General features: G+C 46.1%; 1 non-coding gene across 1 annotated transcript; it reads left to right on the top strand.

Moving 5' to 3' along the window:
- Nucleotides 1-20648: 20648 nt before the first annotated feature.
- On the top strand, nt 20649-20730 carry TRNAS-AGA (transfer RNA serine (anticodon AGA)). The gene has a single exon. It is a non-coding gene; the product is annotated as a tRNA-Ser (tRNA).
- The last annotated feature ends 4149 nt before the right edge of the window (nt 20731-24879 follow it).

The raw sequence follows: 24879 nt of genomic DNA, 5'->3' as shown, positions 1-24879 counted from the left end.
CATATTCCTGAGTCTACTGGGCTCTATCATATATACATTTGAAGCTGTGTATGGAGTCAGCCTCCACCACATCACTGCCTAATGCATTCCACCTGTTAACTACTCACTGTTATTACTCTACTCACTGACTACAACTACTAATAATGTAACTACTAATGAGTGTAACTACTCACTGACACTGAAAAAAAGTTTTTTCTAACGTCTCTGTGACTCATTTGGGGTACTCACTTTCCACCTGTGTCCCCTTGTTCGCGTTCCACCCGAGTTACATAGTTTATCCTTATCTACCCGGTCAATTCCTCTGAAAATTTTACAGGTTGTGATCATGTCTCCCCTTTAACTTTTATATATGTGTATGTGTGTGTGTGTCACGGCGCACGCGAGACTGGCCTGCTCGCTGTACAAGCAGTACGTTCGATAACCGATGGCACCATCGCCGGCTCCAAACCTGACGCGGGCTTTAACTTATTCATAATGTTGCCGAGATGATACTTCGCGGTTATGAGAGCTCCCAGTCAGCTTACTCTAGAACCATCGCGGTTATGAGAGCTCCCGATCAGCTTACACTAGGAAATATCACGGAGATATCATGAAGATAGTTCGTAAGGTCCCCCCCAACGATCATCTTGGAGACTTTCCAGCTTGACTCGTCACCAGGGAGACGGCGAATATGTTGCCGGGGACACCTCACTGGCAAGACGTTGCCGGGGACACCTCACTGGCAACACGTTGCCACGCTCCCTGATAACCTCTCACCTCTAACTCCCAGCAACAAAACTCACGAGAAAATTTTTTTTTATTTTTTCATGAAATTCTTCATGAAGTTCACATTGGCTTTCATGAAGGTTATATTGACCTTCATCGAGGTTATCTTGACATTCATGGAGGTTATATTGACCTTCATGAAGGTTATCTTGACCTTCATGGAGGTTATATTGACCTTCATGAAGGTTATCTTGACCTTCATGGAGGTTATATTGACCTTCAATGAAGGTTATATTGACCTTTCATGAAGGTAATATTGACCTTCATGGAGGTTATATTGACCTTCATGGAGGTTATATTGACCTTCAATGAAGGTTATATTGACCTTTCATGAAGGTATTATTGACCTTCATGAAGGTTATATTGATCTTCATGTAGGTTATATTGACCTTCATGAAGGTTATATTGATCTTCATGTAGGTTATATTGACCTTCATGAAGGTTATATTGATATTCATGAAGGTTATATTGACCTTCATGGAGGTTATATTGATCTTCATGTAGGTTATATTGATCTTCATGTAGGTTATATTGACCTTCATGAAGGTTATATTGATCTTCATGTAGGTTATATTGACCTTCATGAAGGTTATATTGATCTTCATGTAGGTTATATTGACCTTCATGAAGGTTATATTGATATGAAGGTTATATTGACATTCATGAAAGTTATATTGATCTTCATTGAGGTTATATTGACCTTCAATGAAAGTTATATTACCTTCATGAAGGTTATATTGACCTTCATGATGTAGATATATAGTAGAATATAGTCAATACAAGCTGTCAGTTCACCTAAAAAGTAGTTTTTTTAACGTAATTGACCAATCCGGTGGAAAAAAACATATTTGGAAAAACAAAATTAGGCATTACAATATTAAGGTTTTCTGTGTATCGAGCTCGAGAGGTTAGGCAGGTTGCTTGGGTTCGTACCTTTTTGGCTTGGCAAAACAGTTGCATTTGTTACGGAGTGGCGAATATAGAGACCGGGCTGTGTGGGGTGGAAGGGGGGGGGGTGTAATTACCTAAGTGTAGTTACAGGATGAGAGCTACGCTCGTGGTGTCCCGTCTTCCCAACACTCTTTGTCATATAAAGCTTTGAAACTACTGACGGTGCTTGCCTAAATGTGCTAGTGAGGTCACGCGTAACCGCCTGAGATTAAGGGAAGGAGACAGGAGAAAGAGGAGAGTGTAGTGGAAGGGGAGGGGTGGAGAGAAGGGAAGGGGGCAGTGGTATATTGTCATGATGAATGCAGGGGTAAAGGGAGGGGGAAGAGAATAAGGGAGGATAAGGAGAGAGAGAGAAAAAAAGAGAGAGAGGAGATGAAAACAGGGCAAGGGTATGGACAGAAAACAGGGTGAAGGGGAGGTAAGAGAGAAGAGGGAAAGGGAGTTGAAGAGAGCAGGAGGAAAGGAAATGGAAGAGAGAAGGATTAAATGGAGTGGTAAGAGAGCAACGGAAAGGGTTTCCCAGGAGAGGGCATGGTAAATCTGTATACAAATAGCTTCCAGAGACACTTCAAGGCGGTCAGTAATGAGGGGGTGGGAGGGGGGAGCGAATGTTGTCTCTCCGCCCACACACAACATTCCAGCAGTGTCGATGGTGATACACGCGGGAGATGACAAGAGAGGGAACTAGTGAATTTATTAAGATTTTATTAAGTCGAAATTATGATATGCACCAAAAGGTCCCTTAGCAACATTCTATCCTACACTGGCAAATGGTAAATATCTTAAACATAGACAACACATCAGAGATATCACACGTTACCTTATGAACCACCACCTCTCACCAGCTGGAGACTCCCTGCCTCTACCCTCCCAACCCGTCCTCTTAAATATAACGTCGCTTTTCGCTCGTATGCGCGCTATGGCCAAAAGTGGACGTAATTCGAAATGAAATCTACTCACAAAAGTGATGTACTGTCCCGTTTTCTGTTTGAGTCATATACAAGAGTTCTTGCAATCTTGTAAAGTCACTAGCATGCATAGTATTTCGGACAGGTCCTTCCAAAATCCTAATTTTCCCAGGAATACGACCCGCCAAATCGTTTAACAACCAGGTACCCACTCACTGCTGGGTGAACAGAGGCTACAGTTAAAGATTGGCGCCTGGTCAATTCTCCTCGGTCAGGATACGAACCCAGGCCAAAGCGCTTGCGAAGCACTGGGTGCGTGTCTTAACACTGCGCCACGGAAACTGCTATATATACCCGAAACTGCCTCGGCTAATATCAGCTGGTGTTTTTTAGTTCAAATAAAAGGGGGATGACTCGTAGTATGCAACCCTATGTATCTTGACAACATCCCATATATCATTCTATGGGAATTTCTAATTCCTGTTTGACAAGAGCTTATCCCAACTGTCTCGTAACTAATGGCTTTGGCAAAAACTCTTGTCTCTGGTTAATAATATCACAGTCTATAGAAATTTTTCATTAAAGTTGTTTGACAAGACTCTTAGCTAACGGAGGGTGAGGTCAACCACCTGACCCCTACACTTCAAGGAGGAGGGGAGAAGAATTATGGAAGGGTGAGGAAGGAGAGAGAGAGAGAGAGAGAGAGAGAGAGAGAGAGAGAGAGAGAGAGAGAAAGAGAGAGAGAGAAAAAAAAATTCCTGTCTGTAAAAAGAGCGGGAAAATGCCATATCTTAAATGAAAGTGCTGCATGGACTAATGTTTCAGTGAATTATACCCAAGCGTTTCATACATAGCTCGCTCTGTAATGATTAAACCCTATATGTATCGTTTGGTTAAACTGGTATTTGTAATGTTAAGTCAGAATGGGTTAGGTTAGGTTCGTTCAAGTGCAACAAATAATCAATTGGCAAACTAGTCCTGTGTACGGGATGACCTCAATTACAGGACCTTGGTCATGGGGAGGACATGTCTTTTGTGCCGCCGGGAGAAGCAGCCGTCTGCATGGCAATGGACTAAACCACGCATCATGACTCTCTGAACGACCCGAAGGTATTAAATCCTCATTTATCAAAAATGTCTGTGCTTGCCGGAAAGTGTTGCGTGCGTACCACTTTGAGATTCAAGACGAATATGTTACTCTGAATAGCATCACTCGGCAAGAGTAAAAACCTAGCCTCCGACACGGTGCTGTTGGATGCGAACTTATGACTTCGTAATGCTATCCTTCTCTCAGCAGAGGAAGATAACAGTTCGCCATTCCTGGCGAATGGGTCCCTTCCCCCGGGGAGACAGGATAAGTAACTTTCCCGGCTCGTGGGAAGTGCTCATTAAATTACCTCCAGAAATCACTTGACACTCTCCTGCCGGCAAGTACCTCGCCGCCTCGGTACACATACCTCGATCCTTCGCTCTCGTGAACAGACTTTAAATGTAGGCGAAGTGAATATATTCTCCACTTTTACCACTAGCATGGGAGTGCTATGTTATTTTTTGGTTATGGTTTTCACTGTTTCCCTGCGCACTGTTCCGAATAAGAGGCCGAGACGTCCCTGTAAGAGGTTCAGTCATCCCTGCAAGAGGCTCAGTCAGCCCTGTAAGAGGTTCAGTCATCCCTGTAAGAGGCTCAGTCATCCCTGTAAGAGGCTCAGTCATCCCAATAATACGCCAGAGGACCGTTATTTTCTTGTTTTTCGTGTTCGGGAAAAGGAAAGCCGCGAAAATATTACTTGCCATAAAGCCTTATGTCATGTCGTGTCTCTCTCTCTCTCTCTCTCTCTCTCTCTCTCTCTCTCTCTCTCTCTCTCTCTCTCTCTCTCTCTCTCTCTCTCTCTCTCTCTCTCTCTCTCTCTCTCGTGTACACAGGAGAACTTAACGAAGCAGTACCAGCGACAAGCGACATTACAAACATGTGCACACGTCCCACTGGTGTATTTGCATTACCAATGATAGAAGCAACACACCACACCTTGTTCTTAGTGGCGGGACGTCTTTGATCTGGTGAGAGAGAGAGAGAGAGAGAGAGAGAGAGAGTGAGATCTGAGAGTGCCTTTGGAGCATAACTTCGCATTATACTTAGTCCACGGTCTTTTCTTTAGTTACTTAAGATAGGTGATTTTCCCTATATTATACTGTCTTCTTGGTCTCTTGCCTGTTCATTCTACGTATAGTTCCTACGTAGAATGATACGTATAGACTATACGCATCATTCTACGTATAGTCTACTAGAAAGAATTATTTTGTTATTAAAAGCTAAAATAAAAACAGGGGAAAAAGGATAATACAGGGATCGGAAACTCCCCCCTTCAGGGAATAGTGTGAGGGAGAATAACAAGGAAAAGCTTTCCCCGATATGTACCAGACAAGGTCGGGGCTGTGGTGGGGGTTTACCTCTCGACCTTATTATTATTAACATCTTTATTGACAAAATTAATTACAATTTTGCCTAATCTGAGGATTTTGATAGTCTTATTAAATTGAGGTTAATGCTAGTATTCACTGTCACGCAGGACAGAGGGTCATACATAAGACAATAGGCCTAAACTGTAGGCTGAAGCACATATATATCACGGTTACAATCAATGTTTTAATGTGTGGATATGTGAAAACAACTTTCTATTGTGCACTGCCACACAAGTGCAGGGATGGGTTCATAAGTGATACAGCTTAGAATATAAGTAGAAATTGTTCTTCATTCTTTAAAATGGACAAGCAAATTTTGGGTAAATTGTTAGGATGTCGTCCAGAACACCTGAGTCAATAAAATAGTTACACAGTTGGTGGTACAATAGGCCAGGAGGTCTAAAGTCCTTTACGGTTTCACATTCATCAATATAGTGTTCTAGTGAATGCATTAAAGGTTTATCACAGAGTTTACAATCTGAATATTCTGGTAGTGGCTCAGCCTCACTAACCTGCCAGATGTGTCTATAGCCAAGGCGAATTCGCGCGATTACTACATCACATTGCCTGGTCCGGTTACTGTGCTGACCATACAAATACCTATTATTACAGAACTTGTCATAACTTTTAATACTGCAGCTTTCAGGTCTCTGTGCATTTCTTAGTTCTTCTAAATCTGAATTAATTTCTTTAATTTGTATGTTTCTAATAACTGCATTAGATAGTCCAAAATCATAATCAATGTTTTCTTTCCTGCAAGCCTCATTGGCCAATTGATCTACAAAGTCATGTTTTTCAACTCCAACATGGGATGGGATCCACACAAATTTTATACAAGAATTATTATCATTGGCAAAAATTACATTCCATTTAATATTACAAGCTACTTCCGACATACATTGTGATGGGTTATTTAAGGACTGCAGAGCACTTTTAGAGTCACAGAAAATAACTCCACCACCATTGAGCTTAAGGTATTCAGTGGCTAGATAAATACCCAATAGCTCGGTCTGTGTCGTGCTTGCCCAGTTGTTCAATCTCTGTGTACTAGTCATGATCATTTCATTCCCTTTATACACTGCACATGCACAACCTGTTCTACCAGTGCCTAACTGCACAGAGCCATCAGTAAAGGCATAGGATTCAGTCGGTTTGAGAATTTGAAGATGACTGTCAATAGCTTCTAATGTTATACATCTCAAAATGTCAGTGTTATACATTTGTTTTACACTGATGGGAGTATAATGCAGAGAGACCTCCACATCTTTCCAAGGGGGAATATAGTGAACAGTTTTATCAGGGTTAAGAGATACATTCAGTTTCTGAAGATTATAGACACAACAACTGAGCCACACACTGTAGGGAGCTTTTTGCGGCGGATTGAGGGAACAGTCAGAATTGTTTAGAATGGATCTCAATTTAATTTGAATAGAGCTGGGGGGACCATTATTTTTCAAAGTTTTGGCGCAAAACATAGTACTAAGTAGAACTATTCTTTCGTAAATGGAAGGTAAGTTTAGTTCCTTTCTCATGTTAACAATTCTGACAGTTCTAGGACAACCCAGGATGATGCGCATGGCATCATTCTGTACTACATCTAGGCCTTGTAATTGTTTAGGAGAAAAATTAAGAAGATGCAAGGCATAATAATCAACAACAGATCGTATAAAGGCAATATAAAAACTACGAGCATATTTTATGTTAATGCCAAATCCTTTGCCAACAAGAGTTCTGAGAGGTTTAAGACGCTCAACAAGTTTTTTACGCAGGTTGCTGATGAGATTTGTATCATTAACCTCGACTCCAAGATATTTATAAGACTCACAAGTCTCCACGGGCACTCCATTAATAGTATAGTTAGCATGAAGAGAATGGGGAATAAGAACCCTTGTTTTATCAACAGAGATTATGAGGCCACATTCTACTACTTTCTTGGAGAATGCATCAAGTAACATTTGTAGCCTTGGTTTACTGTGTGCCATAATACAAATATCATCAGCATAACATATAACTGTTTCCGTAGGTTGTACAGGTATGTCATGGATAAGTTTGTGCATAAGTATATTGAAGAGCATAGGGCTTAGGACTCTCGACCTGTGGTGTTTGTTGAGCACTCCACAAGCCCTCGTCCAGGACCTGGCTGAGTGACAGGGACACACGCACACGCGCGCACACACACACACACACACACACACACACACACACACACACACACACACACACACACACACGCACGCACGCACACGCACACGCATGTAAGACCAATATGCACACGCATATGTAAGACCAATCCTGGAGTATGCGGCCCCAGCATGGAGCCCGTACCTTGTTAAGCTCAAGGCGAAGCTTGAAAAAGTTCAGAGGTATGCCACTAGGTTAGTCCCAGAACTAAGAGGCATGGGTTACGAAGAAAAGCTGCGAGAAATGCACCTCATGACACTAGAAGACAGAAGAGTAAGGGGAGACATGATCACTACCTACAAAATTCTCAGAGGAATCGACAGGGTAGATAAAGATAAACTGTTCAACACTGGTGGTACGCGAACAAGGGGACACAGGTGAAAACTGAGTACCCACATGAGCCACAGGGACGTTAGAAGGAACTTTTTCAGTGTCAGAGTAGTTAACGGATGGAATGCATTAGGCAGTGATGTGGTGGAGGCTGACTTCATACGCAGTTTCAAATGTAGATATGATAGAGCCCAGTAGGCTCAGGAACCTGTAGAGTAGTTGATTGACAGTTGAGAGGCGGGACCAGAGAGCCAGAGCTCAACCCCCGCAAGCACAACTAGGTGAGTACACACATAACAGGGAGCGCCCCCTCGAGTGAACAATGTATTTGATAACGTCACCTGCCAAGCCTTAACATATGGTAAGTGTTAATGATGGCCTGTATGGATGCATGTATTCATAATACATTCATGAGTTATTCATCAATGCACCCATCCGTCTTTAGCAGACAAGCATAAATACATTGACTCCATGCGGCGCGGAGGTAGAACGTATGTATTACAGAGAGTCGCCCTGGGAATACCAACGAAGCCAAGACAATGGTGGAGGAGGATGGTGTGTTATGTTGGGGGTACTAGGCCGGGGAGCAGGGGGGAGGTGCAGCACGGGGTGATGACTGCTGCTGGGGAGGGGTTCTCCTCTCCCTTAGGCTGTGGTCGGCGGGAACGTGCGCAGGGGAGCGGTTAGAGGCGTGGGTTGAGAGAGGTCGTCTGCCTTGCTGCTGTACTGCTTTCATGGAACTGTGTGTGTATGTGTGTGTGTGTGTGTGTGTGTGAGTGTGTGTGTGTGTGGGTGTGTGTGTGTGTGTGTGTGTGTGTGTGTGTGGGTGGGTGGGGGTGTGTGTGTGTGTGTGTGTGTGTGTGTGTGTGTGTGTGTGTGTGTGTGTGTGTGTGTGTGTGTGTGTGTGTGTGCGTGTGTGTGTGTTAAATTACGTTATCGCTGGTTGTTTATCAGTATTCCCAAATAACAGAGGGGCTTGTTTATTGTTTTCCAGAGGTGATAGATCCGTGTCTGGTGCGATAAAAGTGATATCTTGCTTCATTAAATTTTTCTACTCCGATAGTGGTGTTAGCAGCAGAGGAGGAGGAGGAGGAAGCAGTCTTCGACCAGTAATTGGGGGACCTGGTTGTATACAAATTGACGAGTCGTGCTCCAGGGAAAACCCTAGTAGGATCTAGGTAGGAAAAGTAGGGAATGGAAAGCTTTAAGACGGCTAGCAAGAGTCAGCAGTAATCTACACCTACACCTGGCAGAGCTACCACTTATATCCAAAGCCTGAAACACTAGTAATCATGTCGAGGGGGGCCAAGAAGGATTGTTACCAGTTTGGAAGACTTTACAGTAATGTCCACAGTTCGGAAAGCTCTAATAGTTACGTCTCGGGACTGGAAGTGTTTAGTAATTAAGGCCAGAGTCTTCAAGGCTCCTATAGTAGTCATATTCAAAGACTGATGAACTCCATTAATTATCCGCAAGCTTCAGTCAGAGCCCCAAGTAACGGGTAGAATCTGATGAACACCAGAGGCTCGCAGCCACATAATTATGGGGGCTGAGGATGCCGTCCGGACACTAATTACCTCCATCACAACCCCCTTCCCCCCTCCCCTTTCCCCCTCCCCCCTCTCCCCCCGTACAACAGTCTACTGTGGTGGGCGTAGCAAGTCTCGTCGAGTAGCTAGTTGTAATGACCAAGAACGAGTCCATACGGGCGGTTTCTGCACATCCATCTCTCTCTCTCTCTCTCTCTCTCTCTCTCTCTCTCTCTCTCTCTCTCTCTCTCTCTCTCTCTCTCTCTCTCTCTCTCTCTCTCGCTCTCTCTCTCTCTCTCTCTCTCTCTCTCTCTCTCTCTCTCTCTCTCTCTCTCTCTCTCTCTCTCTCTCTCTCTCTCTCTCTCTCTCTCTCTCTCTCTCTCGTTTTATTTTCGCCCCATTCCATTATTTGAATCATATTATCTCACGTTATCTCACTCTGCTGTTATCTTGAATACAAGCATCTGCTATCCTTCTTTCTTGAGGGGGGGGGCCCTGCCCAATCGTTTTCAATTTCGCTAAGCGTTTATTCGTGCATCCCCCCCCCTTATCTCTTCTTCTCTATCTATATCTTCCCGTTCCTTCTATTCACGCGTTCTTCTCCTTGCCCTTCCGCCTGTCCCCTAGCTCCCTCTGCCTCCTCAGGCCAGGCAATAAAGAAGTGAATTTACGAGGAAGCTTTCACCCACAGGGGGTCGTAATGCGTGTCAAGGAGGGCTCTACCACACCTGACTTTTTAGCTTCCCACACCTGGCTCCAGCTGGCCCACACCTGGCTCCAGCTGGCCCACACCTGGCTCCAGCTGGCCCACACCTGGCTCCAGCTGTCACACACCTGGCTCCAGCTGTCACACACCTGGCTCCAGCTGTCACACACCTGGCTCCAGCTGTCCTCCAGCTGGTTTATTTAACTGACTGCTCACATCTGTAAGTGTTGACCTTAAACTTCTGATGCTAGTTTACATCAACCTACACCATTCGACTCCATTTCACATCTGTCCCACACCTGTCGATTCTGTTATTACAGATCTGCAGCACCTGCTATAATTCCATGACACATACACATCTGCTCACAGACCTGTCGACCCCATTTTACGTCAGGTCATCCCACCTATCCACACACACCTGCTTCTTGCAATCACTCCATTCCAGCACGCACCCACAATCACGCTTCTGGAGTTGGCGCCTCGAACCTCCGCCCACACCTGCGGATTGACCGATCTTTACCCGCTATGTGCTTGCACAACCCATTCCCTCCCCCCCCCCCGTTCTCTCTCCCCATATCCCCCCCTTCCCAATCCCCTAGGCACCCTCCCCTTCCCCCTTTTCAAGCCTCGCAAGTTTCAACGTACAGTACATCCGGATAATCTGTATTTGGAGTTAACTTTATCTACAACCCTGATTTGAACACCTAAATAACCACAAGATATTTGGAATGAAAGTTACTGCAGGAGATCAACGTAGAAAAAACAAATACAACAATTCAGGCCAACGAATTTGTCTCCAAGCAGTAAGTATAATTAAATATTTTCAGCAAAATAAAAATATTGTCAGAATGAAGGTGTCTTGAGGGCAGGCACGCTGTAAGCTCCCCCAGCAAGACTTGTCAGATCTGTCATGTTGGCGGTAAGAAATATGTCGAATTTCGATTGGCAAAGTAACATTATCTTTGATGATCTATTCTGAGTATAGTAGAACAACTCTCGATACCAACAGATTAGAGGTAACTCACTGGCCAGCGTGCTTATCCCGGTTGCGATACATCTGGTGGTAATACGTCTATATATGCAGCTGCATTATTCTTTGTTGTTCACAACCGTCCGCTTCTGCTTGAAGCTACGAGGCGTTGTATATAGGCCCCATCCCCCCTTCCCGGGAGCCGGTCGGCCGAGCGGACAGCACACTGGCCTTATGATCCTGTGGTCCCGGGTTCGATTCCGGGCGCCGGCGAGAAACAATGGGCAGTTTCTTTCACCCTATGCCCCCTGTTACCTAGCAGTAAAAATAGGTACCTGTCCCGCGCTGCTTCCTGTGGGTGGAGGCCTGGTCGAGGACCGGGCCGCGGGGACACTAAAGCCCCGAAATCATCTCAAGATAACCTCTCAAGATTCCCCTCCCCCCCCCTTCCCCCTTCTCCACATCCTCAAACCTGGCCTCACCTGCTTACACTTCTCCACACGCACCTAACACTTGATTACTATTGTATTTGCCAACATCTCATTACGCTCTCCGACAATTACCAACATCTGCTTACGCCTCTCCACATCACACAACACATTCTAATGAAGTCTGTGTGTGTGTGTGTGTTTTTCCTGTTTTTAATATTTTCACCAATCTTTTACTTCCTCATACTTTTCTTAATTCACACCGCGCTCTCCTTCACTATATATCCATGAAGTTCACTTTTCCTTATCATCAACTGAAGCTTGCTACTCCCCTTTTTATCGACAGACCTTTTCAACTCTGGACATTTCTATGGCGTTCTTAACCAAACATTTCTTGTATACAACCCACAGGGACACTAAGGTTCATCAGATCATAGTATCAGCAATAAATAGATTTTCTGCTATACCTGTTCTACTCTCATTCAACTTCTTTAAACATTTACTGTTGCATCCTTGTGAGATACGATCACCCTTGTACCGAGTAATCTTACTTTATATAGCAAGTGAATCAGACGACCCTCCAGTCACTCTTTACACATAACTTAAATAAACCTTCAGGTTTAAGCGCAACAAACGCCTAGATCTGCAGCTACAAGTGCTGGGATCTGCAGCTACAAGTGCTGGGATCTGCAGCTACAAGTGCTGGGATCTGCAGCTACAAGTGCTGGGATCTGCAGCTACAAGTGCTGGGATCTGCAGCTACAAGTGCTGGGATCTGCAGCTACAAGTGCTGGGATCCTGCAGCTACAAGTGCTGGGATCTGCAGCTACAAGTGCTGGGATCTGCAGCTACAAGTGCTGGGATCTGCAGCTACAAGTGCTGGGATCTGCAGCTACAAGTGCTGGGATCTGCAGCTACAAGTGCTGGGATCTGCAGCTACAAGTGCTGGGATCTGCAGCTACAAGTGCTGGGATCTGCAGCTACAAGTGCTGGGATCTGCAGCTACAAGTGCTGGGATCTGCAGCTACAAGTGCTGGGATCTGCAGCTACAAGTGCTGGGATCTGCAGCTACAAGTGCTGGGATCTGCAGCTACAAGTGCTGGGATCTGCAGCTACAAGTGCTGGGATTCTGCAGCTACAAGTGCTGGGATCTGCAGCTACAAGTGCTGGGATCTGCAGCTACAAGTGCTGGGATCTGCAGCTACAAGTGCTGGGATCTGCAGCTACAAGTGCTGGGATCTGCAGCTACAAGTGCTGGGATCTGCAGCTACAAGTGCTGGGATCTGCAGCTACAAGTGCTGGGATCTACAGCTACAAGTGCTGGGATCTGCAGCTACAAGTGCTGGGTTCTGCAGCTACAAGTGCTGGGATCTGCAGCTACAAGTGCTGGGATCTGCAGCTACAAGTGCTGGGATCTGCAGCTACAAGTGCTGGGATCTGCAGCTACAAGTGCTGGGATCTGCAGCTACAAGTGCTGGGATCTGCAGCTACAAATGCTGGGATCTGCAGCTACAAATGCTGGGATCTGCAGCTACAAGTGCTGGGTTCTGCAGCTACAAGTGCTGGGTTCTGCAGCTACAAGTGCTGGGATCTGCAGCTACAAGTGCTGGGATCTGCAGCTACAAGTGCTGGGATATGCAGCTACAAGTGCTGGGATCTGCAGCTACAAGTGCTGGGATCTGCAGCTACAAGTGCTGGGTTCTGCAGCTACAAGTGCTGGGATCTGCAGCTACAAGTGCTGGGATCTGCAGCTACAAGTGCTGGGATCTGCAGCTACAAGTGCTGGGATCTGCAGCTACAAGTGCTGGGATCCTGCAGCTACAAGTGCTGGGATCTGCAGCTACAAGTGCTGGGATCTGCAGCTACAAGTGCTGGGATCTGCAGCTACAAGTGCTGGGATCCTGCAGCTACAAGTGCTGGGATCCTGCAGCTACAAGTGCTGGGTTCTGCAGCTACAAGTGCTGGGATCTGCAGCTTCAAGTGCTGGGATCTGCAGCTACAAGTGCTGGGTTCTGCAGCTACAAGTGCTGGGTTCTGCAGCTACAAGTGCTGGGATCTGCAGCTACAAGTGCTGGGATCTGCAGCTACAAGTGCTGGGATCTGCAGCTTCAAGTGCTGGGTTCTGCAGCTACAAGTGCTGGGTTCTGCAGCTACAAGTGCTGGGATCTGCAGCTACAAGTGCTGGGTTCTGCAGCTACAAGTGCTGGGTTCTGCAGCTACAAGTGCTGGGATCTGCAGCTACAAGTGCTGGGATCTGCAGCTACAAGTGCTGGGATCTGCAGCTACAAGTGCTGGGATCTGCAGCTACAAGTGCTGGGTTCTGCAGCTACAAGTGCTGGGATCTGCACCTACAAGTGCTGGGTTCTGCAGCTACAAGTGCTGGGTTCTGCAGCTACAAGTGCTGGGTTCTGCAGCTACAAGTGCTGGGATCTGCAGCTACAAGTGCTGGGATCTGCAGCTACAAGTGCTGGGTTCTGCAGCTACAAGTGCTGGGTTCTGCAGCTACAAGTGCTGGGATCTGCACCTACAAGTGCTGGGTTCTGCAGCTACAAGTGCTGGGTTCTGCAGCTACAAGTGCTGGGTTCTGCAGCTACAAGTGCATGGGATCTGCACCTACAAGTGCTGGGTTCTGCAGCTACAAGTGCTGGGATCTGCACCTACAAGTGCTGGGTTCTGCAGCTACAAGTGCTGGGTTCTGCAGCTACAAGTGCTGGGTTCTGCAGCTACAAGTGCTGGGATCTGCACCTACAAGTGCTGGGTTCTGCAGCTACAAGTGCTGGGTTGTACTGGACCAAGTTGCAGTCCATCCTTCCTCGATACCTTCCTCTTATCAGGCCTCATTCTGTAATATGGGTTCAAGATAACAGACGCTTAAGGCTCTAATTGTATATCTTGATCAATAATAGCTTCTAGAAACGAACCTAAATATAGAACTTTGGTGTCGCCCTTCTGGCCAAATTGTAACTGTTTGAGGGAGGGGGGGGGGGGGCAGGTCCAAGTCACCTATTGACTCACTGTTCGGAAAAAAAGCCGACAATAATCTTTTAAATTCAATCCGTGGTAACTGTAGTACAATTACTGCTGTCTTAACTACCAGGGGTTCCGATTGTTGACGTTTCTTCGCTAACCTGGTCGATCGATAGGTAGGCTCCAGCACACTTAGAGGAGTGGAACTCACTCACTCACTCTCTCTCTCTCTCTCTCTCTCTCTCTCTCTCTCTCTCTCTCTCTCTCTCTCTCTCTCTCTCTCTCTCCTTCACTAATTAATCCCAAGTGCACCTTTAATATCTCACAGTTACTTACCACACCTGATTTATCAGGCACTTTACTGATATAAACAGGTTTTATTGTCTTGCCTTCGGGTCCCATGAGGTTTATATTTAGAAGCCTTCAGTGAACCATTTATTTCACATACAGATACCAACACATTGTGCGCAGGCTCCACGAGACCAAATATGAAAGAAGGCAATCCATTACCTGTGGCGGTGGTGCTACATAGCCTTCCCGGTTTGGTGCGTTCTTGTGATAATTACTTACTTACCCAGTCATTACAGATCTACCCACAATAGCTTCGGAAGGTCGTTATCACGATGCGATGCAACCTTCACAAAGACCTTAGATCTCAAGACGATGTGAGGTAGAATGTTTTGGTCTTACACCAAGCTCAAAAAACACTCAGATGTGTTTTTTATGCTTGGCGTAGCTTAAGCTTTTTGTAGAGTGTATTTGTACTTTACACCAAGTTACAAAAACACTCCAGACCACAGACCAGGAGGTCTGGTGAGAGACCGCGGCGCGGGTACAAGGTAGGCGTTATTACCCCTCTCAGTTTGTATCACTTTGGCAAGAATACATGAATAAGGATTTTTACGAGGACTCGCATGCAATCTTAGTACCAACCGTCCTCAGAGGAACAGCTTTGGAGACGCCTGGCTGGTAAGTACTCTGACACAGACCACATACTCATTTCCACTTTTAATTTGCTGACATAGTTATTTCTCCCTGACTCTCTTCCCATCCCACTTATCTCCTGTTTCTCACAGTCTCATTTATAAATTCCCTCCACATGAGCTGCGACACCCTCCTGCTCATATTACGCTCCCTCCTTCATTATAAATTACAAACCAACACAAGAGAAGCGACCCCTACTGCGTTGCTCTCTTGGTCGCACGATGGTCACAGTCCTGGCCGCTGCTGTGCCTCCAATATTTGTTGTTTTATGATATTTAAACTGTTTTTTTGACCAGTCCTTTGCTAGAAGCATCTCTAGTTAACTTACTGAAGACTCTTACACTCAAGAAACTGGAACAATAAGTTCCTAACACTTCTAGCTTCTTCTCGAATGCATTTTAATATTGTCCTCTGACTTAACACTTACTATTGTATTAAATACCGTCAACTGGTTAGAAATGATACCGGATAATGGCCCGTTAGATGTAGTGAATCTCCCCGGTACTCCTGAGAGAGATCGAGAGGCATTACTACGATACTTGAAGCATGTAAACTCTCCAGTCTCTGGTTCCAGTCAGGAGCACACAGTCGTAACAACGCTATTGCTTATATTTTACCGTAAACATATCATAGAAGGATAACGTTGTATAGGGGCCAACGCTTTGAAAACTATTTTGGTTCCTTAGCCCCCACCACCACCACCCCGAGGACCAGAGGGTCTCCGACCCTATTAAAACAAAACTGACGGTGCAGACTCGTAAATTTGTGAAGCACGATTTCCCGCCCCCGCGCGGTGGTGGCATCGTCCAGTTGGCACTCACTGGAGGACCAGCTGGTACACCTAGGGGAGGACCAGCTGGTACACCTAGGGGAGGACCAGCTGGTACACCAAGGGGAGGACCAGCTGGTACACCCAGGGAAAGATCTGCTCACACGAAGCCTCCCACCAGCTGTCTGCCACTCTTATAGAGATATAAGACGATCCTGTTACAGTTGCAGTGAAGTATAGTGCCCCTTAAATAGTGGCAGTGAGGTATATTGCCACTTCAGTAGTGGCGGTGAGACCACCAGGTTCAATACATCACACGAATTCATTTCAGGTTCGTTGAAAAGTGGGCGCCGCTGTAGTATGACAGGGTAAATGGACCAAGGGAAGAGAAATGACTTCCCGCAGCCCGGAGCGCAGCATCTGTTGTGACTAGTCTGAAGGCATTTGTAAAATCCAGCTTAACCGGAGCTGTGTGGTGCCTGACACCAGGACTTGATATGCTCCGGCTGTGTGGGCTGTCACTTGCAGGGGGTTCCTCAGCCCAAACAGATTTCGTTTCAGTATGGGGGCCGCACAGTGGGTCCCCCCCATTCTCAGAGTCGCCCTGGCAACCAGGAGATAGAGGGAGGCTGGCAACGTTGATGCTGGCAAAGATGGACTTGGATACTGCATTATCGCGCTTCAGTTCATAGTGGAACTGAAAGAGATGGATAAATCATGAAACACGTTGTGGATGATGAGAGATTAAAGGTGTTGGGCTACAGTAAGGTGAGGGACTTTTTAGGTGAAGTTCAATGGGAAAAAGAATTGGAAGGAAAGACAACAAATAAGATGATGGAATTTATTACTAGGAAGTGTGTAGATGCAACGGAGCATTTCATCCCATTCACGAACATGGTGGTCGAAGAAAGCAAAGTAAAACCCCTTGTTTAATAGGCAATGTCGGGAAGCCGAAGAAAATACAAAAAACACACAGAAAAAAGTACATAGAACTAGGAACGTGGGACAGTAGTGAGGCATTATAGAGAGCCTGAAACGAATACACCCGAGTCGGGAAAGAAAGTGTGAGACAACTTCAAAACAACGTGACAGCAGACGCTAAGAGCCAACCCAGAACTGTTTTATTGTCATGTTAGAATCGAAACAACAATAAGAGACCGTGTGATCACGTGGAGGAGACAATGAGTACGTCTGATACTATACTACTTGTGTAAAGGAGGAAATATATATGTTTATCTCTCAGAATGTTCGGTAATATGTTTATTGTTTGTGATGTGCGTCTATGTATGTATTAACACGATGTACTGAACGGGGTGAGAATAGCTTGACCTACCTCATCCCTTTGTGTGTATTTTACCTTAATAAACTTATTTCAATTTCAATGGAGAATACTCACAGAAAACGACAAGATGCGGCAGATACTCAGTAGAATATCTTAAGCCTTTATAAAATAACCAACATAGAGACCAAGCTGGCTAGATGAAAGGTGGCCAGAAGAAACTGGATAAATCAGTCGTCACAGTAGCATAGATACAAACAATACCTGCAGGAATCTATCAATGTTAAATACAATTAAAAAATTCTAGGATTCTAGAAAAAGACAAAACTAATTCCATTTTTTTAAAATGGGCGGACAGACAGGAGGCGTAAAATTACTGATCAAATCACTGTCAAGTATTCCGTGTAAAGTGTTGGAGAAAGTAATAAGTTTGAGAACAATGGAACACATGCAGAGGACCAACTTTGTAACAAGAGAACACCATGACTTAATTAGAAAGGAAAATTCATGTCTGATAATTTTTTTCTAAAGTTTTAAGGTTATTACAATAAGACAGGAGAAAATGTTACTAGGGTAGTCAGTGTTTTCCCAGATTGTCAGCCAACATTTGATACCGTTCCTCGGTAGAGGCTGGTGGCGGCAATGGAGAGGCATCAGGGATTACAGGGAAGTCGGTGAACTGGGAAAGGGAGTACCTTAATGGCAGAAAAGTACACACACACAATTAAAAACAGTACTCAGGGGACAATAGCCAATGGATAACTAAAAGATAAAATAATGTATCTTTATTACCTGAACTGCGTTTCCTAACTTTCAGGAGACCATCTTAACAATCGTTGAAACGATAGAAGACAGTGATGCCGAAGATAGGAGATAAAAAGGTGATTAGACAGTTATGAGGGTTTTAGAGTGAGGGCTTAAGTTGGAGGGAAGTTTTGGCTGGGAGGTACTGCTCTCTAAGGCAACTAGCTGGTATATGGAGCGAGTTAAAATATAAATTTCACCAATATTTCATCTACATTTAGAAATCTCAAGTGACTCATTCAGGGACGGAAATTTTACCTACCCTGAATTCAGGGTAAGGAAAAGAAAATTTCACGGGGAAGGGTGGAAGGTAGTTGATGTCGGGTGTAAAATCGAGCAGTAAATGGAAGGGTGCAGTAGAGTGGATGTTATACGCTGCAAGAGGGAGTGGAGAGTGAGGAATAAATTAAACCGCCTGGAGGCCAGGTGCCCCCCATGCGAGATGCAGTTCCCAAACTCATCGTGAGTAGATGGAGTGAGGCGGTCGGAAGGAACAGAATGGAAGGGAAAAAAACCGAAGTCGAACGAAAAAGAATGGATTACAGAACGCAGGATGGAAAGAATAGAGGATGGAATAGAGCTAGAGAGAGAGAGAGCTCACCCAAGTCGTTAATACATGCTAGAGATCCATAGAGCTGGAGAGAGAGAGACAGAGCTCACCCAAGTCGTTAATACATGCTAGAGATCCATTCCCACATACACACACACACACGGGCTGCGTGATGCACTGCATCAACAATTACCAACGACACACACACACACACACACAGAAAAAAGATACACAGAAAAAGCGCTGTGAAGTTTTATGAATTCCATCGTCCACAGCATTTATATTAGGGACGGGGGGGAGGAGGAGGGGGTTCGAACCCCGGGTCCAGCAGGCAGGTGAGCCACGGTCACGCCCCAAGGGGTAACTTCTCATTCACATGAAGCACCCGCGGATATATGGTCTGAATAACAGCTGATGTTCTATTTTTTGCGCTGACCGGCTCCTTTGATGGATCCGGATACTGTAGTCCCAGCCTATCCCACAGTCCCACGTCACACCCCAGTGTCCCACGTCACACCCCAGCCTCCCACGTCACACCCCAGTGTCCCACGTCACACCCCAGCCTTCCCCAGTGTCCCACGTCACACCCCAGTGTCCCACGTCACACCCCAGCCTCCCCCAGTGTCCCACGTCACACCCCAGCCTCCCCCAGTGTCCCACGTCACACCCCAATGTCCCACGTCACACCCCAGCCTCCCCCAGTGTCCCACGTCACACCCCAATGTCCCACGTCACACCCCAGTGTCCCACGTCACACCCCAGCCTCCCACGTCACACCCCAGCCTCCCACGTCACACCCCAGCCTCCCCCAATGTCCCACGTCACACCCCAGCCTCCCCCAGTGTCCCACGTCACACCCCAGCCTCCCCCAGTGTCCCACGTCACACCCCAGCCTCCCCCAGTGTCCCACGTCACACCCCAGCCTCCCCCAGTGTCCCACGTCACACCCCAGCCTCCCCCAGTGTCCCACGTCACACCCCAGCCTCCCCCAGTGTCCTACGTCACACCCCAGCCTCCCCCAGTGTCCCACGTCACACCCCAGCCTCCCCCAGTGTCCCACGTCACACCCCAGCCTCCCCCAGTGTCCCACGTCACACCCCAGCCTCCCCCAGTGTCCCACGTCACACCCCAGCCTCCCCCAGTGTCCCACGTCACACCCCAGCCTTCCCCAGTGTCCCACGTCACACCCCAGCCTCCCCCAGTGTCCCACGTCACACCCCAGCCTCCCCCAGTGTCCCACGTCACACCCCAGCCTTCCCCAGTGTCCCACGTCACACCCCAGCCTCCCCCAGTGTCCCACGTCACACCCCTGCCTCCCCCAGTGTCCCACGTCACACCCCAGCCTTCCCCAGTGTCCTACCTCACACCCCAGCCTCCCCCAGTGTCCCACGTCACACCCCAGCCTCCCCCAGTGTCCCACGTCACACCCCAGCCTTCCCCAGTGTCCCACGTCACACCTTAGCCTCCCCCAGTGTCCCACGTCACACCCCAGCCTTTCCCAATGTCCCACGTCACACCCCAGCCTCCCACGTCACACCTCAGCTTCCCCCAGTGTCCCACGTCACACCCCAGCCTCCCCCAGTGTCCCACGTCACACCCCAGCCTCCCCCAGTGTCCCACGTCACACCCCAGCCTCCCCCAGTGTCCCACGTCACACCCCAGCCTCCCCCAGTGTCCCACGTCACACCCCAGCCTCCCTCAGTGTCCCACGTCACACCCCAGCCTCCCCCAGTGTCCCACGTCACACCCCAGCCTCCCTCAGTGTCCCACATCACACCCCAGCCTCCCCAAGTGTCCCACGTCACACCCCAGCCTTCCCCAGTGTCCCACGTCACACCCCAGCCTCCCCCAGTGTCCCACGTCACACCCCAGCCTCCCCCAGTGTCCCACGTCACACCCCAGCAGCAGCCTCTCTCTCTCCTCCGCCCCTTCCCCTAATGGTCTGGCGCTTTCTCCTGATAGTTCCCTCCTCCCTCCCTTATCCTCCCCCCCCCTCATCCCCGACTCCGAATTAAACAAAAGCTCAACAATTTAATTAAATAATTACATTTTCTCCCTACATACTATGCAGTGATGGCCGAGTGGTTAAGGCGTCTGACTAGAAATCAGATGGGATCTTCCCGCGTAGGTTCGAATCCTACTCACTGCGAGTAACAGTGTATTTTAAATTAGAACCCTTTGATGTCGGTATGATGTACCTCCAAGTTTGCAATTCACCTTCTCTCTCGTGATCTGAAGGAGTAACCCATAAATAGTTGGCCACTGTATGTTACCTGGTTAAATGCGTCTGTCTGTATTCGTCGGGAGGTTAATAGGTTTGGTGGGTTACTTGGGTTCGTGCGTTTCTAGTTGATTTAGTCCTCTGTACTTTGTACGTTGTGGCAAATCAGGAGGACAGGCTGCTGTGAGACAAGGCTTACTTGTACCCTGAGAGAGAACTCTTATGAACACCAGAGGCCCAAGACTGTTCAACACGCTTCCACTGCACATAAGGGGCATAACTGGCCGACTCCTCACAGTGTTCAAGAGAAAACTTGACAAACTCCTCCAAAGGATAAATGATCAACCAGGCTGAGACTCATACCGTCTCAGGTATAACTGAGACGTCATACCGACAGCCCATTGATTGATGTTAGTCAATCTTCGGCTATCCAGAGAATCTTTCGAAACGATGCTGCATTTTCAAATTTGAAGTTTGCATTTCAAACTGAAACTGATTTTTCTCTCTAACGCACACACTCACACCCCCCAGGAAGCCGCCCGTAACAGCTGTCTAACTCCCAGGTACCTATTTACTGCTAGGTGAACGTCAGGGTGAAAGAAACTCTGCCCATTTGTTTCTGCCTCGGCTGGGACTCGAACTTACAGCTTACCTCTTCATACAGCTTATGATAGCCGCATAAATGCATATGCGTCTATGTTAATAATATAAGAATTATTTTAAGGAGTTTGGGGTGCAGAGTAACATACACTTTCATCCCTTCGTATGCAAGCGTTCCCAGGTTAGACTCCCAGGGGCCAGATTCACGAAGCAGTTACGCACGCACTTACGATCCTGCACATCTTTTCTCAATTTTTGGCGGCTTTGTTTACAATTATTGAAGAGTTAATGAGCTCCGAAGCACCAGGAGGCTGTTTATAACAATAACAACAGTTGATGGGAAGTTTTCATACTTGTAAACTGTTTAATAAATGTAACCAAAGACGTCAAAGATTGAGGAAAGATGTACACGTTCGTAAGTACTTGCGTAACTGCTTCGTGAATCTGGCCCCTGGGCAGATGACAGATGGCAGGGTAGGGATGACTAGGGGAAACGCTTCCCTCACTTTCTTCCTCCGGGTAGGAAAACCCTCCTCTTAGGATGCAGAAATAATAGAGATTAGAATTTTCAGTTCCGAACTCTTGTAGCTTTCAATGGTTAATAGGTAAATACAACAATATTGTACGCAAATAATTATAAATCTCTCTCTCTCTCAAAAAAAAAGCAAACGAAATTGGAGACAGGATGGAAGATATTCAGCCCAGTTCTCCCGAAGGTTCTTATTACGGGCTATTCATGCCCGTGCCACCTCTTGGATGGCTTAATCCTTATCAATCGAAGGTTCTTAACGTCACTAAACTGTTGTGCTAAATTGCTCGAACCTAACCTATCCCTATGACCCACGAACAAAAAATGGGGCATCACTTCAGTTTCACGAGCCGCTACCACTTTTAGTACATCAATTTTTGGCCGTAGGGAAATTATACATCAAAATGAGATGTACTATTCAGGAGAACGGGTTGAAATATTGGCCACGTATAATATCAATGATAAAAAAGAGAGTGTAATTGATGTTAACGTTACCTTGAGGTTACTTTGTGATGATTTCGGGGCTTAGCGTCCCCGCGGTCCGGTCGTAGACCAGGCCTCCTCGTTGCTGGACTGGTCAACCAGGCTGTTGGACGCGGCTGCTCGGAGTTTGACGTATGAGTCACAGCCTAGGTGATCATTTATCCTTTAGAGGAGTTTGTCAAGTTCTCTCTTGAACACTGTGAGGGGTCGGCCAGTTATGCCCCTTATGTGTAGTGGAAGCGTGTTGAATAGTCTCGGGCCTCGGATAAGAGAGAACTCTTATCAACATTAGTTGATAAGAGTTCTCTCTCAGAGTACCTGTTGCACCTCTGCTTTTCAACATTGGTATTCTGCACATCCTGCCATGCCTTCTGGTCTCATGTGATTGTTATTTCTGTGTGTAGGTTTGGGACCAGTCCCTCTACTATTTTCCACGTGTAAATTATTATGTATCTCTCCCGCCTGCGCTCTAGAGAATACAGATTTAGGCATTTTAGTCGGTTCCAGTAGTTTAGATGTTTTACTGAGTGAATTCTAGTAGTAAAGGATCTCTGCACGCTCTCCAGGTCAGCAATTTCTCCAGCTTTGAAAGGGGCTGTCATTGTGCAACAGTATTCCACTCTAGAGAGCACTAGCGTCCTGAAAGGTATCATGATTGGTTTAGCATCTCTAGTGTGAAAGATTCTTGGTATCCAACTGTTCATTTTTCTTGCCGATGTATCGGCTACTTTATTGTGTTCTTTAAAGGTAAGGTCTTCCAAGATGAGTACACCCAAATCCTTTACATTGCCTTTTCGTTCTATGTTATGTTTTGACTGCATTTTGTACGTGGTTTCCGTTTTTATATTTTAATTTTTTTCCATAGCGCAAGATCTTATCTTCGGTAAACACCATATTATTTTCTGTAGAACATAGAAAGACCTGATTTACATCTGATTGGAGGTTTGCCGTGTCCTCTATGTTGTCTACTCTCATAAAAATCCTAGTGTCATCTGCAAAGGATGATACAATACTATAGGTTGTGTCCTTGTCTATGTCCGATATGAGGATGAGAAAAAGTGATGGAGCAAACACAGTTCCCTGGGGGACTGAGCTCTTCACGGTTGATGGATCAGATTTTATTTTGTTGACACAATGGGTTCTGTTAGTCAGAAAATTGTAGATCCGTCTGCCCATTTTTACGGTAATTCCTTTTGAATCCATTTTGTATGCAATAACACCATAATCATATTTGCGAAAGCTGTGTAGATTATGTCAGCGTTTTGTTTGTCTTCCATGGCATCTAATGCCATGTCATAGTGGTCCAGCAACTGTGATAGGCAAGAACACCTTGTTCTAAAACCATGCTGTCCAAGGGTTATGGAGCTGCTGTGATTCCATATATTATGTGATCTTACGTCTTAGCACTCTTTCAGAGAGTTTTATGATATGTGAGGTTAGTGCAATCGGTCTGTAATTTTTTGCCTCTGCCTTATTTCCTCCATTATGGAGTGGTGCTATCTCCGCTGTTTTTATTATGTCAGGGATAACGCCAGTATTTAGGCTCTGTCTTCAAAGAATGTGAAAGCCCTGCGATAATGTTTTTTTTTTGCAGTTCCTGATGAATATAGAGTTCCAAGAATCATGGCCTGGTGTAGAGTGCAGCGGCATACTGTCTATGGCTTCTTCAAAATCCATTATAGATCGGGTGACATCTAATATATGATTTGATGTTGGCATCACATTCATGAAGAATTCATTTGGATTATCAATCTTCAGTGTGTTTAGTGGCTCGCTGAAAACAGTCATACTGATACCTCAGTATTTCTCACATTTCTTTATTGTCATTTGTGAACGTTCTATCTCCCTTTCGCCGGGGCTCGATACTAGATGTGATTTTTTTTATCTTGATTTTGCATAGGAGAAAAAATATTTCAGATTTCTCTCTATTTCACCTAGCGCCTTTTGGTCTCTTTACCTCTCCTGGGTTTCGAATGATTCTTGTAGCTTTAGTTCAATCGTTTTTATTTCTCTACCTAGCCTTCTTAGTCGTTCTTAAGATAGGGTGCGACTCTCAAGTTGTTCCGTGATTCGTTTTCTTCGCCTATAGAGGGAACGACGTTCTCGTTCCAATCTGCATCTCTTCTGCTTTTTTCTTAGGGATATGCAGTTTGAGCATATTTCTAGTGCTACTGAGCTTATTTTTTCCAGGCACTGGTTCACGTTTGCATTTTCTAGTTATTCTCCCCAGCATATTTCTGTGAGGTCTTGGTTTATTTGCTCCTAGTTTGTCTATTATTGATATTGTTTATTATTGTCATCAGCGAGGCGCTGCGACCGCCGCAAATAGTCAGCATTAGCGAGGCGCTGCACGCAATTTTTCTGGAGAATTGTGAAGCCGAGACAGGGATCACCATAATTGGCTTCATGCTGAGTAGGATTTTTTAAAGAAGACTGAAGCCGTTTTTCTTCATAAAAGTCATTTT

Source organism: Procambarus clarkii, chromosome 18 (assembly GCF_040958095.1).
Source record: "Procambarus clarkii isolate CNS0578487 chromosome 18, FALCON_Pclarkii_2.0, whole genome shotgun sequence".
In the NCBI taxonomy this organism is placed as follows: Eukaryota; Metazoa; Arthropoda; class Malacostraca; order Decapoda; family Cambaridae; genus Procambarus; species Procambarus clarkii.
Note: the sequence above shows the minus strand (reverse complement) of the source record. Positions and strands in the feature narration are given on the sequence as shown.